The following is a 16,319-nucleotide window of genomic DNA, read 5'->3' as shown; positions in this document are numbered from 1 at the left end:
AAAAAGGTGGTTTCTTCATTTTTGGTCTATCCTCAGTCTATATCAACAATAGAAGTGATGGACAGACTTGTTGGTGAATGTGCCTTTATAAATAAAACACATGAACTGGTTAATCGACACGATATTTAAACTAAAGTAAATGGAGTCTCCTTTAATTAGAGTGGCATGAGTACTGAAAACATTACTTTAGTGCTAGACTACTACTTTGTATATTATGGGAATTCAGTTAAAGTTCATTCAATTAAAATTCAATGTATTATCTTCTAACTTAGATGTAAAATATTTCTCCCAGCTTTTTATTTTTAAACTTGAAAAAATATATTTTTAATTTTTTATTTGCTTGAAAACAAAATATTCCACATGGTAATTAAGTGCTCTGTTTGGAGACTGACTTTCAATGGCAAGGTACAAGCTTAAATTCCTTTGCTTTTTGCCTCTCTGAAAAGATAAGATGTTATCTTACTTAACAGTTAATAAGAAATTATTTTGCCTCAGTACTTTAGTGTGTGTACCACGTACATGAGATTCTAAATTAATACATAACTGACAGGTTGCCTCTCCACTCCAAATATTAGATTTAACTTTTTTTCTTTAATTTTCCTTAATAAAGTTTTAATTCTTGGCTTTATGAAGATTTAATTTGTTTTATTTAACTAAGAAAAATTTTTACATAATTTAGGTAAATAATTACGTAGTTTATAAGCTGGATGATCAAGAGCCTTAACCTTTACTCTAACAAAAAACAAGGGTTAAAAAACCATCTTTAATGAAAACATCAAAAAATATTGAAGCTAGCAAAGAAAAAAAAGAGACATTAGCAAATGCACAACAACCATAATTAAGTAACTATAGGCATGATGCTCCACCAATAGACTTCTGAGAATCACCTACATCAGAATCACCTGTGCTGATTTTTTTCATACATGCATATCTGGACCCACCCTCCATTTCTTGCATATCTATCAGAGTAATCTACATTTCATAAATTTCCCTGAAATTAAAAAAAAAACACAATTTTCAAAAACCACTATTACAATAGGAACACAGGGAATTATTTCCTTAGCTACCCAATTTTATTCAATATTTATTCCTGGAAAAGAATTTTGATCTTGATGGAGAAAATTAATTTTATCCAATTTCTTCACAAAATCATTATGTAGAAAATAAATCAATAATGGTTTTAATTTTAAAAGGAATTTTTAAAATAATTTCTAATGTATCATCTTCATTTCTTTATTTAGCAATACTAAACAGTTAAAAAAAAAGGAAAGGGTAAAAGGCAGAAATTCACATCTTTACAAAAGTCACTAGGCCTCTGGACACGTGTCTTTAGAGGATCACTTGGAACAATAGAAAAACAGTTGTATGAATGTAATAAATATTCCTAGTAGTCTCAGGTAATTACAAATCATTTATCCTAGTACTTAATATGGAGTAGTTTTGTTATGAGGAAATATGGAGTGATCTGTGTTGGAATACCAGGGGAGTTGCAATGCCAAGCATGCACCCACTCCTCTGGAGTCCCGCAGAGCTAATCATAACTGCAGTTGTGAACAGCCTGCTCTGCTAATGTGCTTCTGGTAAGTGCTTGTTTTGCTGAGTTTCAGGTTTGAAATATGTTCTGTGAAAGAGCAGACCCAAAATGGAATGTGTTGTGCTTCAAGAGATTGATTTTGGATTCTCAGTAGATCCTTATAATCACCTCCTGTTTTGGACAAACATATATGCTGTTAGTTAAACAAAGAGGTAGTTTTTGAAAATGAATATTTATAAAATAATGATAGAAAAATTATAGTAAAATTAAGAATTCATTGACATACAAGCACAAGCTTTTTTACTTCTTTACAGTTTTGGTTAACAAAATTAATTTTGCATTCATAGCAAGAGGTAATGAAATAAACACAATTTTAATGTTATTTTATGCATGATTTTTATAGTCAGATAGCTGGTAGTATTACATATATCTGCCTCATTGATTTCAGACCCAAATAACAAGTTTTTGCTTATGTTCATTAAATGCACGAGTACATCATGCCAAATTAATATTTTATATCAATCACTTTTATTTTTTTGACCAATCAAGAATTAAAATATAATTTTTCCTCAGTCAAACACAAATTTAAATTGATTATTTACTCATTCGGAAAGGGACACACAGCAAGAATTCACCTACTTAAATGGATAAATCTTATCGCTTGATATTAACTACAAATTATTGTGCCTGATCACCCCTGAAAACTTTCATGATAGGAAAAATTTTACATAGAAAATTTACTTTTCACAAAGGTTCTTTTAGAGAGTAGGCAGGAAAGTGTAAGTTAAAAATGGAAAGAGATAGAAAAGAAGAAAGTCTATGATTATGGCAATGGCCTCCCAAGGTTTACCAGTGGTGAAAAGAAGCTGTTCTAGTAGGCTCTGTGTCAGTAAGAAATGATATACTGAATTCTCCTACCTTATTCACTGGTGTTGCAGCACACTTAGGTTCTCTATATAAGATTCAATTTTCTACTTTAACAGTGGCATAATCCACTGAGCATTTGAACTTAACTTTATTGGTTTTAGCAGTTTTGGAGCTAATTTCTCAATTGGGTAAGAATCAGACATTAGTGTATCTAGGAGACTTTGAACTCCACTAAAGCAGTTGACTTACAACAAATCAGCGGATAAGTCATATCCCTCTAGGCAATTCATTTTGCTTGCATAGTACCTGATTTTAACAACCAGAAGTGAATTCTTGTCATTTAAAAATAAATTTTAAAGGCACATGTCATTTACTGGGGAGTTATGGTATAGAAATGAAATGGTTCCATTTTTAAAGGTAGAGAAGCCAAAAGATATCCAAAGTGCAATAGATTTTCACTTGATCTCTTCAGGATATACATGTTATATATATATATATATATATATATATATATATATATATATATATATGATATATATATATCTTAACACTGAAATGTTTGCCATGCAATTAGCATAACAGATTATTCTATTTTCCAACCTTACATATTTGGTGATGAGCAGATTATTCTGGTAATTTATTATGACAATTGTTCTATAAAATTTAACACAAAGTAAAAATTCATTTTCTGAGATTTGATTAGAATTTTAAATAAGATTTAGCCATTTTTAAAAAGCAGTAGAGGGAACTAATAACTGGATGGATGATTTTTATAAATTCTAAATGGTCTATACTAAAGAAGCATATAAACAAACACTGTTAAATAAACTAACTCTCAGCCTTTTATTTTCTACTATTGTGCCATTTTTTTTCATAGTCATATTCTGTTGAATGAGATTCAACTCAGATCCTAAGTGAAAATGAACATCAGCAACAGGAAAGGGTATAGAAGAAGGCATGCAATCAAGCCTCAATGTATCCTGACTCACTGACCTTTCTCTTCCCCATCACCACCACTCTGTTTTAGCATTCCAGTACCCAGCAGTCAGACTTGGGATGCCAGAAGTGTTGACTGGCTTAGGAATGCTGTGTGTGGGAAATAGACTTTTAAATTCACTCAGGCTTGTAGGAAACCCTCAGTAATGAAATTACATTGTTTAATGTTGATTATTTGTGTCCAATAGAGGGTAGGTATCTAGACAGTCCCCAGACATCAGGGGGATAAAAAAGATTCCATGAAAATAGAAGGAGCTCTTACCACCATTAATGAAACTTAATATGGACTCAATCAATTTCTTATCTACAACTCCAAAGCTGGAAAACCAAAGATTGTTTACAAATTTTACACTTGATAGCAAAATGTGACCTTAGTGATGTGGCATCTTTGTTTGTCTCACTTAATGTGAATTTTTTTTTTTATTGTAAACAAATGGGATACATGTTGTTTCTCTGTTTGCACATGGAGTAAAGGCATACCATTTGTGTAATCATAAATTTATGTAGGGTAATGTTGTTTGATTCATTGTTATTTTTTCCCTTCCCCCCACCCCTCCCACCCCTCTTTTCCCTCTATACAGTCCTTCCTTCCTCCATTATTGCCCCCCTCCCTAACCCTAACTCTAACCCTAACACCAACCCCTCCCACCTCCCATTATGTGTCATCATCCATTTATCAGCGAGATCATTCGACCTTTGGTTTTTTGAGATTGACTTATCTCACTTAGCATGATATTCTCCAATTTCATTCATTTGCCTGCAAATGCCATAATTTTATCATTCTTTATGGCTGAGTAATATTCCATTGTGTGTGTGTGTGTGTGTGTATATATATATATATATATATATATATATATATATATATATATACCACAGTTTCTTTATCCATTCATCAACTTAATGTGAATATTTAAGATTTCCATGAAGAAATATTAAGTTTGATTATGGGGTATTGTTCTAGCCCTACATAGCACCACCATATAAAATAATGTAGAAGTATCATGATATCATTTACAATATTAAATTGGAATAAACTCAATTAAATTCTGAAACATTTCGAGCTCCAAAAGTTTTGAATCAAGAATTGTGAACCTGTATCTATACCTGGAGCTGTTGCTATGGACCAAATCATCATCCTGATAAGAGGTTCACTCTCATACTCCAATAGTGGGGTGGGCTGACTTGATTACAAAGAGTAATAGTTATGATGATTTCAAAGAGTGATAATGGTGACAGAAAGCGCTGAAGTCTTCCAATAGGATGCTCAGAGACAGCTTCTCTGAAATAACATTTAAGGTGAAACTTGAATTGAGAGGTCAAAACACTTCTCCAAATGCAGGGGCATAAGCATTTTTAGCAGAGAGAACAGCAAGCTTGGGTACAAAGATGGGAAAAAATCTCACAGATGTGGGACCCTGAAGCTCATGGAGCATGGTGAGTGGGATGGAGGGAGGTAGGAGGACAGATCCAGATCTAAGAAATAGGCAGAGATGGTCCTGCACCAGCTAATCCTGGGTGAAGAAGTTGTGTGTGTGTATGTGTGTGTTACTGGGGATTGATCTCTAGGGTGTTCTGTATCCCTAATCCTGTTTATATTATATCTGGAGACAGGGTTTCACTTGATTCTCCTCCTTCAGTCTCTAGAGTAGCTGGGTTTACAAGCTGGTGCTACTGTATTCTGAAGGAGGTTGGATTTTTATGCTAAGAGAATTGAGAACAATAATGGAAGTCTTTAAGTAGGAGAAAAGCATGACCTGACTTATAACTTTAAAGGATGAGCTTGGCTAATGTAGTAAATGAACTGTAAGGGGACAAAGGTACAAAGAGAAAGACCAGTTTGAGGCCTTTTCTGTAGACAGGCGAGAAAGGATAGTAATTGAACTGAGATTTTATAGTAAGAATAAAAATCAGCATTTTTTGAAGCTCAATAAACAAGATATATTAAAGGCAATATGGGAAGGGACAGGCACGGTGGGATAGAGATAATGAAGCGATGTTCAGGATGGAATCATGAATTCTACTTTGGTTCTTATAAATTTAACATGTAGGGAATGTACAAGATGACTTAAAAAGGAGTATAAATAGAGAAATGAGGTTGCCCGAATCAAGCCCTGGTTGGCTCCAAAACCCTAAGGTCAACAGAGGGTTAATTAGAAAGGGTAGTCAATAAGGTATGAGGATAAAAAAGAGAGTGGTGTGGTGGAAACAAAGAGAAAACTACTGCACAAAGGCCAGCTCTGAATTCTGCAGTCAGGAGGCCAGTGAAGGGTTAAAAGGCTTTAACCACCTTCGTTATCTATCATTCTGGTTTTGCTGGAATATTCAAGGAAAGAAGGAAGTACAATTAATTTTACCACAATTATAAGCTGCTATCTACTCAATTGGTAAACATCAAAGAATTCAGAGAAAATTCATAAGACAATCATCTATTCTGAAACCAACACTCCTATACTCCTCTCAGTCTCAGCATGAGCAGCCTCTGAGAAGTCTGTGCTGATCAACCAGAGGCCAGTGAGCCTCCTATTACCTACCTTCTTAGGAGACTGGACTTCTCCTGTCTGTCACTGCCTTGAATTTGTATGTCCAATTAGCTGTAGTATTCTCCATCTAAGTCTCAATTCAATGTGGGGCAAGTAGAAACAGGGATCTCTGTACCCACTATCTCCACCACTAGAAATAAAATTGGTACTCAACAAATTTCTTTAGATAAAGAATAGATCATTCTATTAATATGTGACAACTTTGCTGTGGTTGAAAGTGGGTGGAATTTGTTGTTAAATAAGAACAAAATAATTGTGGCATCATTGACTTGTTTTATGATGAAGAAAAATCTTAGATTTAAAATCTTAGATTGTCTAGTTTATATGTGATTTTAGTTGAAAAATGATAAGACCAGCTGCCTAAAAATATTTCCCACCTTAACTTAACATAGGATTAAAAATTTTCCTAATGTTAATACCTTCTGTTTTAATATTCTGCAACTTGTATAAATAGTTCCTTAGAGGGATCACGTATTCAGTCATTATTTACCATGGTAACCTTTGTTGAAATTAGAATAGTTAAATCAGAGTCCAGCAGTCACGTGACAACATGACCCAGGACCCATAAATTTTGGAGCAAGGTGTAAAACTTCTGGCTTTCAGCACCTTCCCCCTTTTGCAACCATGGTCATAGAGTTCTACAATAAAATAAAGATAGAAAAAGTAAAGGCCATTTTTCTTTCTTACATTATAGGGATTAAGCAATGTCATAAAGCATCGCACGCTCCAAAATGTGTAATTTCTCCCTCCCTATAATGAACCTAGTTGCTAATAAGTGATACAGTCAGGATTGACAACACAGACTAGTTAATATGAAAGTCTGTTCCACACTTGCATCAAATCCTAAGAAACTACTCAGAAAAATACCAACTAAGAAAGCATACCTCTATTGTTCAAAATGTACACCCCAGCTTGGAGATCTAATAGTTCTTGTTTTAAAAAAACTGTACACATCATAGCCAAAGGTTAATATTCTTGGTATTTTACGTATTCAAACTAAGACTGTAGGTGTGCTGTGTCAAAGACCTGAGCACCAACACATTCTTTCTAGTTTAGTTAAAAAAAAAAAAAAATCACATCAATACAATGCCTACTATGGGTCGCTCACTTTTTAAGGATATGTATTATCACATTTATCACAGCAACATAAAGATGGTATGTTATCTTCATACATTTTTAAGGTGAGAATACTAAGATTCAAAAAGAAGTAAGAATTTAAGTAAGTTTGAACAGGTAGGTGGTAACAGATTTTCCTCTGTGCAACCAAAACAATTGTGTGATCATTCCTTTCTATCTGTAAACCTAAACTCAACAATTTTTAAAAATGTGTTGAACTCCAGTTTATACTTTTTCCAGAACACTCTAAATTGTCAAAAAATTTAATACTTGCTCCTGTGTTCACTCTCAACTGCATTCAGAAGCTCCAGGATCAATATTTCTTCAAGCATCAAAATGGCTCAGGGCCAACTAGAGAGAAAACAAACGTTTTCCTCCCAATCCAGCTCATCAGCAGTGAGCTATGTCAATGGGGCACAAATATACTCTTGATGCAAACTAAAACCATCAAAATCCAGAGAGTTTTAAGCAACATGAAATCAAATGACCAATGTGATTGTCTTTTTACAGGCCAGTAGCACCACAGAATTGTATGGTTCCTGTGACTTCTAGTACATGCAATCCGTGTGAGTTTGGACATTTGCTATAGGTGAAAATAAGCTCTGTACATCATAGAATAGGCTGTCAGCTCTGTGTGGAATCCATGACATACTAATAAATGCCAACACAGATTATAATGTTACTTTCCTCTCCTCCGTCACTCATCAAATGAACTGCATAACTCCTTCTAACTTCCATTTTGGTCTAGTTAAATCTCTTCTTTCCTGAAATATGTGATTTTCCTGAGACAACAGGGAAGAGGATTGTGTTCTAGACAAATGACCCTTCATTAACCTCAAGATGTTGATAACAGTCAGTACACCCCTGATCAATTTAAAGCCTGCACTAATACAATTTTAAAAACTCAGGGAGACAGACAAGCCAATATTTAAAGTTTAATTAAAATAATAGCACTTCTATTTGTATGAGTTAACTGACACTGGCATTTCCTTCATGACTATCTTGTACCATTTCTCATTAGAATCCTATTTCATATCTACTAAGAACCCTACTGAGTAGACATTGAGTCGACAGAAACTCAGCACCAAATGACACTGTCAGGTTTGCTCAGCTTCTAATTGACAATGCTAGAACCTGAACCAAATCTTCCTCCACCAAACCTTTGGCTCTTTCTACAAAGACCTAGAAGACCAGAGACTCTGGGTCCTACCCAGTTCAAATTAGAGGAGAAGGAAAAGACGACCAACTTCATCCTACTCCCTGGCAAGTCACTGAGAATCTTCATATTTTAATCTTTCCACCAAACAGCCCGGACAGTCCCCTGGAACAGTGAAGCATCTTCTGTCTCCTCTTCTTCCACAACTCACTCCTCAATTCACAGCCAGAATAATACTATTACTCCTACTCACACTCTCCCTCTCCAGTGCTTTCATAGTCTACATTGAATTAAATAATAAAAAACATTTTATTATAGTTTACAAGACTCAAATATTCCAGTCTGCTTGCTCTTTCATTTTGTCTATATGAGACACTCAAAAACTTTGTTAAATAACAACTATATAAGTCACCTGCAAAAAGTCATATAAATAAAATAGAGATCATCATTATGAATTCCAATCTCAAGATTTGTAACCATTTTCTTTTAATTGAGGCCAATGCTTATTTTCCATTGCCCAAAAAAAAAAAAAAAAAAAAAAATAGTATTGTCATGAAAACTTTAAAGGAAAAGATGAAAAATTTTAGAAAACTTTTTAAATATTAAAGCATCTTCCAAAGTCAAATACACTATCTGAGGGAAATGAGTACATCTCAAAATCGACATGAAACACGTAGGACCTCAGATTGTTCATAGTACTTAGTTGAAAGATACAACTTTAAGGCAAGAATAAGAAGATATTCCTAACTTATATTAACTATGGATATTTATTAATAGATATTTATTCAACATGTTCTAAGTGTAAGGAACCCAGCCTCCCAACCACCTGTCAATCTGCGTTACACCCGCCTCTCCCGTTAAAGGAATTTCCGGCTTACGTTGCCGTAATCTTCCTGCCTCCCACATTACGTTCTAATATGTCATTGGTCCATCAGTCAGTCTGTAATAATTCTCCGTGACTGGTTCCTCCCAGCTCGAGAAATTCCAATATGAGGAGAAACCATGCACCATGTTCCTTTTTTCTTTTCTTCTTTCCTTTTCCCCGAGCGGATGCGAATCGTCCGCATAAAATAAAAATTCTTCGTGTGAGACCTGTGTCTGCGGAGCGTTTTTCTGGGAGTTATCGAGGAACCATAACTGCCCCTAACACTAAGTCCTATGCTTTGAGAGATATAGTAATCCTTATTCAATGATGCTTAAAAACCTAACCGTGGTTATAAAATTAAGTCAATAAACATGCTACAATTTTAAATTTACTTTAAAGTGATAGATAATACATAATTTTTCTCATTCCTCTAAATCAGATTTGATTCATTTATGGCACCTACAGGTAACAGAAATCTGCTATTACAATATCCCCATCATACTCACTCCTCCATAGCTATTTCTCCCCAACTCTTCAAGATTTTGAATCAGTTACTGTCTTATCCTGGTAAAGAGATTAGAAGACTCAAGTCTCCCAAAGAAAAAGACTCCTTTCCTTCTGAAGGTGAAAAGGAAACCACTGATCTTGATATGTTGAGTTACCCCGTATGGTTCCTACTAGAGGAGACTCTTTTCTTTAAGTTCCACACTTGCAGTCAGGGCCAGTCAAGGAGTTTGTGATTCTGCCTAAAGCACAGGACTTGGAACATGTATAATAAATATTAATAAATCCCCATCAATTAACATAAATTGAGAATCTTATTATTCTTGCCTTTTTATTATTTCCCAGGTTTTCTGTAAGTTATTTTAGACTTAGAGAAGAACAAGTACTAGCACATGAAATACTAAAGTGCGAAATTTTTTTTTCTAAATTAAAAACCTGCTTTCTATTTAGCTTATAAAACTGAACATGAGTTGATGTAAATGTGTTTACACACATTCCAGTGTTTTTATTTTCAAGTTCACTTAACAAATGTTGGTCTCACTTTATCTTTCACAAAGACATTTTCCTGAAGTTTGAGTTAATTTGTTCACTATTTTAATATTCATTTTGAGTTATTAATTTTTTCCATAAGAAGTTCCTGATTTTATACCCAGTAAACAACTCAGAGAATAACAATCAGAAAAGAGATGTGAGATGTTTTAGTCAGCTTTTTTACTACTGTGACTGAAAGATCCAACCAGAACAATTATAGAGGAGGGAAGGTTTATTTAGGGGGTCATAGTTTCAGATATCTCAATCCATAGACAGCAGGCTTCATTCCTTGGGTCTCGAGTTAAGGCAGAACATCATGGCAGAAGAGTGTGGTAGAGGGAACCAGCTCACATGATCAGAAAGCAAAAAGAGAGAGACTCCATTCTCCAGATACAAAATATCCCATAGCCATGTCCACGAACCACTTTCTCCAGCCACACCCCACCTGCCTCCAGACACCACTCAGTTAATCCTGTCAGGGATTAATTACTAGATCAAGACTATAATCCAATCATTTCTCCTCTAAACCGTTTGGCATTGTCTCATATGTGAGCTTTTGGGAGACACCTCATATTCAAATCATAACATGAGAGCATAGCAATGGGTTGAGGAAAGGAAAGAAATACTTAGGCAATATAATGCATTATTATTTTTTATGAATGAATTCCTTGGGGTTCTTATTAATCAAATCATAGGAGCTAAGGAGATATTGACAAGGATTCCTTCCTCTATCCTTCTGTTTCCCCAGTGTGAGTCACTGAGCAAGGTGATATATTATTCCTTTCTGTCTCCACCTACCAGCTTCTCAGAGGAAGTTCCCCAGGTAAGGAATTCTCTTAATTTAAACACACTCCTTCCTTTGCCTTATTCTGCATATTTAATGAAACTCTTGAGGAGATCATCTCTATTAACATGAAAAAAGAAATGTTTTGACCTCAAATGCATTGTTTTCCAAGAACCACTTGTGAACTAGGACATATCAAGAAGCTAAAACTCCCTTTAACAGGAGCAGTCCAGAACTCTCAGTTTTTAACTGCTTTCATTTCTACTGCCAGACTAAGCATTGTAATCGACAATAGCCATAGACAAAACCTTCAAAGATGACTTGGGAAATTGAATCAAATATCATTTCAATATAGTTTTTAACCTTCTTTTAACAATTAAACCATTTAATTAGCTCAAATTAAAAATACATTCTTCAATTCTGTTTTCCTTTTGAATACTCACAGAAAAATATCATCTTTTTCTCAAGTAGCTGCCCTCTCCAGCTATATTCAAAGAACAACTATCTTTTATCTATCATTAAAAAAATAAAGTATCCTTCGATACTTACATGGCTGCACATGAAGTTGCCTGTGGAAAAGCCCCTCAATGGCAAATCATAACTTCATTTATAACATCTGAGCCTGTGACCCTTGGTTTGGGTTTCTGTTTTTTTTTTTTTTGTTTTCTGTTGTTAATTTTCTCTGCCCAGGCTATCTTTTTAGGAGAGATAGTCTGATGTCTCCAAGTGGTGATCCCACAGAATTCCAGTTGGCTCTCAGCTACAGCTGATCTAGAGGATGACAAACTAATGCTGATAGATGTCCCAGTTTCCTCCCAACAGAGATACTTAAAACTTTGTTTTAATAAATGCTGTTCAATTCCAGTTCCTTAAAGTGCTACCATTTGTTCCCTAGGTTTTCTCCACTAACTCCTTTTTTTTTTTTTTTTCAGATTTTCAGATTTACCACAAATATCACAAGAAACAAATTCAGACTTCATCTTTCAAGTCATGTGAAAGACTAGTGCTTATTCATCTTGATATCTGAAGAAATCAGAATGAGAAAAGTGGAAAACATTGGTGTCCAGAACATTTGTATAGTGAATCATAATGAAATCATGTTGAGTCCCTCATGAATACCTATGACTTCAAAACAAAAGAATTTGTGCTGCAACAGATATATATATATAGTCATGAAATTCATTTCCTGAAACTGAAATTATTATTTCATTTCATAAGTTCTTGGCTTCTGTGTTGAGTAGATGTCTGTGACAACTTCTTTCAAAGAATCCATCCTATTCTATTTAGGGGACATTAATAGCTAATCTAATGTATTGTCAATAAGTCCCTATTCCCTTTTTTGGTTCAGTTTGGTGATGGGTTAACCACATAGTATCAAGTTTTTCATTACAATCACATGAAACTAGTTCAGAAGTATCCTGTCAAGAAGGAAGCTTGGGTAACCTCCAGCTCCCTGGTTGCAAACATTTAATAAATATTGCATGCAAATTTTTAAATAAATATTTTAAACTTATGAAAAGTTCAAAAGCAAGAAAAATAACTCCTTGGGTAGCAGAAATGGGAAATGGAAACCACAACTATGAACGTGAGTTGAAGTGCAAAAGGGGCGATACTTGGGGAGCTGGGGCTGGAACTCAGTGGTAGAGCACTTGTCTGGCCTGTGTGAGGCCCTGCGTTTGATCTCAGCACCACATATAAATACATTAATTAAATAAATGTCCATTGACAACTAAAAAAAAAAAAAACCAGAAAAAAAAAAAATGGGCAATACTTGAATTCCAGTTGAGCATTCATTCTTCAGCACTCAAACTAAACTAGATTCACTGGTTTCATGGTCACCCATGGTGAACTGTGCTTCCTGCAAAAACCAGAAACCAAAGCAAGGGAATTATTCCAGTTGAAACAGAAACCTAAAAGAAATCATCAAAAATCTCTGACTACTTCCTCCAGTACTTACAATAGAAGCTGACTCCCTTTCTGAGTTTCAGTTGCAGAGAGAGCAGCTGGAACTCAAGTCCACTTTGTTTGGAAGTGTGAGATACACATTCTTAGTATTCACATGGTATGAAAATCCAAGATGAGATATCGTGGAGTGATATTGACCGATTTTATATTTTTATATTGTGAGTATGTATAAATATGTAGCAATGAATCACACTATTATATATAATTATACCAATAAAAATGGGGATCAAAGAAATAAAAACCTTTAAAGATTAAAAAAGGGAAAGAAAACCCCAAATGAATATATATTAATCAATTCTCCATCACTATAAAAAAAATCTGAGGCAATTAATTTATAAAGATAAAAGGTTTATTTAGGCTCATAGTTCTGGAGTTTCCATTCCAGGACTAAGTATTTCCATTGCTTTGGGCATCTCACAAAAGAGTGCATCTTAATGGGAGAACATGGCAGAGCAAACCAGTTACCTCTTGATCCATGAAGCAAAAAGCTAGTCAGGAAGGGACATAGGCCCCACAAACCCCTTCAGGAATACGCCTCCAGTGACTTAAATACTTTCCATCAGGCCCCATCTCTGAAATATTCCACCTTTCCCCAAAACAGACTATACACAATAGCTATACTAATAAATGCCAGATAAATTGTAATGCTACTTTTCCCTCCTGAGTCACTATTGGGGATAGTGCTACAATAAGCTTGAGAGGGCCGATGTCTCTGGTTTGTCCTACTAACTTAATTTCTCTTGGGTGTCAACTGATGAATGAATGAAGAAAATGGGGTCCATATACACAATGGAATCTTACTCAGTCTTAAGAAAGTATAACGTTTTGTCATTTATGACAATGTGGAAGGAACTGGAAGGCAATGCTAAGTGAACTAAGGCAGAAACAGGCAAACACCACATGTTCTTGCTTATATGTGGAAGATCAAAACACTGATCTCTTAAAAGTTGTGAGTAGAACAGTGGTAACCAGAGGCTGGGGAATTAAAAGGGGAAGAAAGCTTGTGGAGGTTAATCACAGGTACTAAATTACAATTAGGAGAAATAACTTCTGTTACACAGTAAGTTCTATTACATAGTAAGGTCACTATAGATAACTATATGTTCATGTTTCAAAAAAGCTAAAAGAAAGAATATTGTATGTTTTTACTACAGAGAAATGCTAAATAATTGAGGAGATAGGTATGCTTACTCATATTTGAACATTACTCAATGTGTACATCAACTGAAATATCACATGGTTACCCATTAATATGTAAATTTTTCCTTTTTTTTTTTTTTTTTTTTTTGGTACTGGGGATTGAACTCAGGGGCACTTGACCACTGAGCCACATCCCCAGCCCTGTTTTATATTTTTATTTAGAGTCAGTGTCTCACTGAGTTGCTTAGCACCTTGCTTTTGCTGTGGCTGACTTTGAACTTGTGATACTCCTGCCTCAGCCTCCCAAACCACTGGAATTACAGGCGTGCACCAATACATGTATTTTTAATGTCAATTTAAAAAGAAAAAGAAAAAAAATCCAGACTCAGTTGAAGAACAATAAAGTTAACCTTTGAATACCAGAAACCTGAGGTGCAAAGCTCTGCCCTGTTCTGGTTGGTCCTGAAGTTTCCACTTCAAATTGAACTCAGTTAAGTTTAAAACTGGTCATATCATTCAGACTCCAAGCAGTCCTCCCTAAAAAGTCTCCTACCTCCTCTTGTCTGTGCTCTAAGCTCGCATCTTGCTCTTTCTAATTAATTCATTTAGATTCTAAATCCATAAGTTTTGCCTTATAAAAATATGCACAAGCATAATTTATCTTCCCTTTCAATTTGCTTGAGGACAGGCTTCCCCTGGCTTTTTTAAACACATCCTGGAAGGCAAAACTTCAGGCTGAGTTAAATGGACCATTGCTTGTCTTCCTGTTATAGCTTTAAGACTATGATCTTGTGATTTAAAGTTAATAAACATTTATCTTGCATTAAAATGCTTTTAATGTTTGATTTTGAATCAATTCCCAAATTTCTATTTAATGCATGTATTTTACTCTAGTCAGTGAAAGACAAAATTTCTATATAATTATTTCTCTTGAAAACATGTCTCTGGCCTAGAATCTCATCTTTTAAGAACACACAAAATATGTTACCAGTTGGTCACATGAGGAAGCATCTGGGCCATATATTTGAAATGAAAATTGAAAGAAGCCATAAGCCAACATCTGACATTTGTCAATCTGCTTGCCAGGAGGAGGCAAGGGGCTGCTAAGGACATCAGACATGCCAAGAATATCTACATTAGAACTGAAAGAACTGGACTTGGACGCTTTTCACCAGTTTTATATGATACTAGAGTAGTAACAGGGTTACAGAAACAACTATTGCTATCACCTCTGAATAGGTACCTATGAGCTAAACATTTCAGCAAATACTTGACAGTCTTACTATTAGATTCCCTTCCATTGCAATGGCAGGCATAATAAACATTATTAATAAAGCACTATTGCTGCAATCCCAGTATAAAAATGATCTATGGAGGATGAATAATGCTGAACATTGTGCATAGAGGATACACAATGAGAGAATATTAGTTCACAACAGGGCTCTGGGAAGTCATTACCAATTACCAAAATGAGCATGTGAGATGAAACTTATTGACCAGTATTTATGCTCTTAACTGATATATTAAGCATCCTTCAGCCCCTGCTGGGCTATCACTACAAAACTCAAATAAAGGACAAGATGAGGTCAATTGGATGGGTGAATTTATATATGACATTTATCCCTTATTATTCTACTGCTCTTTCAAGATTTCAAAACATCTCTCATATATCTTCCCACTTGATCTGCTCAATTACTCTGAAGAGTAGGCTTAGAATATATTAATTTCCCACTTGCAAATTTATAAACCAAAGATTAGAGAGATTCAATGACAAAGCAAATATTGTGTTGGATTTAATAAATACCTGGGAGAACAGGTCATCATCGAAGTGAAAAAATTTTATGCTCCTAACAGGAGTAAAAATAAGAAAGCAATTTTAACTAGTATTGTTATTATTTTCCAAATTCATTGAAGTATTTATCTAAATATTATCTCCGTAGAAACATCCCAACTAAAATGGCACTCAATTCTCATTTCCTTCTGTGCCTTACTATCTCCTTCCTTTCTTCTTTGTTCTCATTGTCCTTTCTGATATAAACATTTAATAACTGTTATCTTCTATATTTCTCTCTGAAATATAACTATGTGAAAACAGTGATGTTGTGTTTACTGTTGTACTCATGAATATATGAGATAATGAGATATGAGACAATGAGATATTTTGGAGCTAAATCTCTGAAATATGAAGAAATTATACCAGATTTAATAGATTTATACATAATTGGTACAGGAAGATAAAGAAAGTGTAATTGTGCTTGTTGTTGTATTATTTGAAATCTTGAAAGAGCATGGGAAAGCATTCTGAAAATGAGGTTCTTTAG

This window comes from Sciurus carolinensis, chromosome 5 (genome assembly GCF_902686445.1).
Source record: "Sciurus carolinensis chromosome 5, mSciCar1.2, whole genome shotgun sequence".
NCBI classification, from domain to species: Eukaryota; Metazoa; Chordata; class Mammalia; order Rodentia; family Sciuridae; genus Sciurus; species Sciurus carolinensis.
Note: the sequence above shows the minus strand (reverse complement) of the source record.